Here is a 4,106-nt window from a genome sequence, read left to right on the forward strand (position 1 = left end):
CTAATGAGTATTATCAAGTTATTCTTTCTTTTCTCTTAAAGAAAAATTTTTTTACAATAAACACTTTCTTGTTTTTAAGGATTGATATTTTCTAAAATCTTTGACTTCATTGGAGAGCTTACTGATAGGTAACTGTCTGAATTCATATAAGTGGCAGAAAAATTACTTTCATCATGTACTCTGAAAGTAATAAGTTTTCCGTTTTAATAAACGATAAATAATAATGACGTATAAAATAATGTACTACATTTTTAATCAGTGAAATCCGATAAATGACAGTTGAACGTTTCGTTTGTTTCTACTCAAGCGTGCGTGAATTATTAGCATAAAGCTCGTAACCAACTTAATGGACAAATGTATGAAACATTTGACAAAAAGTTCATTCAAAATGTTTTTGATTGTAAGATTCTGATTTCCTGGATCATCCACCACTTCATAAAATTGAAAGCTGATTATCTGACTTACGTACTGATCACTGTAAAATAGAGCTGTTTTGGAATAATCCATAACTTTTAAGGATTGAAAATGAGACACGCTTATATGGCCGTTAGGATATTTGTCAATATTAAATAATTAAGCTAATTTTATTAAATACGTGAGACTGAAAGGTTAGTTATTATAATCAGTCTCCCTTCTTCTCAAACATCACATTTATAATAAGAGGTTTGGGTATTTTCATGTTTATATGGTGAGTATTTATGATTATTACCTAGGCAAATGTCAGGAACTGAAAAGATAATTCGGTGAAATGACAGACAACTAAGCTTTGTACTCGACAAATGATACAAAGCAATATTTTGCAATTTCATCTCCTCAGATGTTTTGTATAAATGGAAACAACTTTTGTTATCACCCTTATAAATAGTCGACTACTGTTTTTTCACAGTATCAACTTTACCATTAGGTCTACTCTGTCATTACCAATTTCTGTTTGTTCTGTATAGTTGAATAGGCCACTATCATTTACTCCCATCTCATTAAAATATAAATTGAATATTAATGATTGTGGCATGTAATTTCAATTATTCTGACCAAGATAATGAACTGTGTGTTTGATCACTATGAATTCTCATTCTATTTTTTATATTAGAATAAGATTCAAGGAGAAGAAAATTGTACTGGTTCTTACCTTTACATCGTTTCATTATTATCTTTGCTTTACGAAATGTTTCGAATACTTGAATCTTTCATTAGAACTGGCTTCTGTGCTATTCACAAAACATTCGAATATTATTAAATTAGATTTCGACAGCCATATTTGCAAATGTTATTGTTGATCATAGTAGGTAGCGTACTGAGTAAACACATTACATGATAGAACATGTAATCTTACTTACTTACTTAAGCCTGTTACCTCCAGTGAACGATAGGCTGTCGACCAGAATTCTACAATCATCTCTATACTGAACTCTCCTTTCCAGTTGTTTCCAGGTGACATTCATCCTTTTGATGTCTGCCTCCAGTCCCAAAAACAATTTGTTGTTTGTTGTTTCGCCTTTCACTTTCCCCTCAGGATTCCAAATTACAGCTTGCCTCGTCATGCAGTCTGATGATTTTCTATGTTCTATCCACCTGCAACATCAATTCCTAATTTTTAACTCAAATGGCCCTAGTGTGTTCAATACCCAGTGGGATTTGTCGTTAGTATCCGACCAACGAACATTGAGTATCATATGTAGACCTTGATGTTGGTTGGCAGTTGATTTGATTTGCATATGTTCTTCAGTTGTAGTAATGCTACTGTTGCTTTGACGATCCTCCCCTTTACTTGTACATCAAATCCTCCCTGATCTATTCAAGAGTTCCTCAATGTGTTGTACCCATCTGTTTGTCTTTCAGTTTCAGTGATTGGTTTGCATTCATTGTTCCTGAATGGTCTCTCTGGTTTATTATATTTCACTGCTGGTGTCTTCGTTGTATAATATGGTTGTTTCATATTTCATTCTGTTGTATCTTTTTCCACTGTCGTTGTTATGTCTTCCACTTATCTTTTTGTTGGCTCTAATAATATTCTTCACTCACCTGTTTGCTTCTGTGTATTCAGCTTATGCCTTGACTTTTCCTGTTCTTATTTGACTGTTGTTAACTTTTTTCTCCTTGTTCTTTTTGTCTTTCTTTCTTAAATCCTGCTCAGATTAACAGCAAAGACAAAATCCTTAGGATGTTGGTTCTTGGGACCTAGAATCTCCTGACACGTAATTACTGCTTCTTTGATCTCTTACCTCTTGTTCTCCATGGTAATTTCCTCTCCTTTATTTACATGTTGTAAGGCTTGGAACTTGTTTTTGAGATTTATATTGAGTTCATTGAGTTTGTCAATATCTGGAAATCTATATTGAATTTTCCTAATGCGGTTTCTCCAGCTTTCCAGTATGATTTTGACTTCAGTGTGATCTTGGCAACTACCAGGTGATGATCTGAAGCTATAGCAGTTCCTTTCTTCTTTCTTAAGTCTTCCGTGGATCTTCTGAATTTTCCAGTGATGAAAATATGACCGATCTGGTTCTCAGTTGTGTAGTTCGTTGAGATCCATTTAGCTTTATTTATTCGTTTATGAAAGAATATAGTGCCACCTAAAACCATTTTATTGAAGTCGCATAAATTTGCAAAGCTCTCATCATTTCTGTTCTTTCCTCCCTGTGCATTTTGTCCCATGATATCTTCATACCCAATATTATCTTTTTCGAATTTAACATTCAGGTCTCTTATTAGAATGGCTATGTTCTCCCCTTAGCATTTCTCTACGATTTAACGCAGTCTCTCAGCTTTAATAAACTGATAGTCTTCATTGCTATCCCTTCTTTCTTCGTTTTGGTAAATGCTTTGACGAATCTGGATCCTTGAGATTTCATCCCATAAGTGCTCTTTGTGTTTATTCGGACATCGTCAATGAAATTCCTTGCCTGTGAAGAGAAGTTTTTTCTTCGTGATCAGAGTACAGCAACATCTCTGTTTAAGCTCATCTCTTCTGTCCAGCCTGCTCCCAATCACCGACAAGGTGTGTCACCTCATTTCTGCAACTATTTGAGTGGTTCTCCCAGTCTTCCACATTGTCTGGACATGTCATATGTCACTTATTAAATAGTGTTATGTACCGAGTAAATACTCATTCCAATAAACAAACTATGACTTATCGGTTATCAAATAAACTATGTTTTTTGATATAAGTATTTCAAAGAAAATGTTTACTATTTGAATGGTTATATCGTCTCATCATTATGCTTACCACTCAGTGAAAATCATTTAGACAATCACAAATCATATACATAAATGACTAAGTTCCATTTTTATTTAAACAGACATTTAACAAGTCAATATACTTTATGCCGTTCAGATAAACACTACCATCAGGAAGGTATTGAATTGTTCTAATGTTGATAACGCTGAGTGAATTTTGATTAGTCTTTGTTGGGATGTGTGCATACTGTACTGATTGCCTTATTATGGCCGATTTCCACGAGTTCAATCTAGTTTATCATCAGATCACCTGCCATCTAGACTCACTAGCTTACTGGATAACTCGTTGATATTTGAAGCGAAGGGTGCTGAATTAGAGTCTTTATGACAATATCAATAATGGGATCCAAATACATTCAGCTGACAAATGTTTAATGGGACGAAGCATGGATTCTGCATTCTACTGCTAGCCACATATCAATCCGTTTAGGTAAACATTTAGTATGTAAGTTATACTTCTTACCACTTTTCTTTTGTTGTGCACTATCTCTTGTCATAAATGATTAATATTTACACTGAGTAAATATATAAAACAAACCATGACGATATTATTTTTGGCAGCAGTAATGAAGATTATAACTAAACTTGACAACATGGGTAATCTAAAGATCACTGATAATAATAATAATCATAAAGATAAATGTTTTTCATGATCATTTATAATAAGGTATAGCTGTGAATATAAAAAGTATAAGAAGTAATTAAAAATGTAGACACAGAACATGATCTTACGATGGAAATATTAAATCCACAACACAAAATAATGATAAAAATTGAAGAATGTACACTGGGAAATCCAAAAGATTTTGAGATGGTGGAGATTTGTAGCTCAGGTGGGTGATTTTGATGTGGGTTTGTTCTCTGAGCTG

Source organism: Schistosoma mansoni, chromosome W (assembly GCF_000237925.1).
Source record: "Schistosoma mansoni strain Puerto Rico chromosome W, complete genome".
In the NCBI taxonomy this organism is placed as follows: Eukaryota; Metazoa; Platyhelminthes; class Trematoda; order Strigeidida; family Schistosomatidae; genus Schistosoma; species Schistosoma mansoni.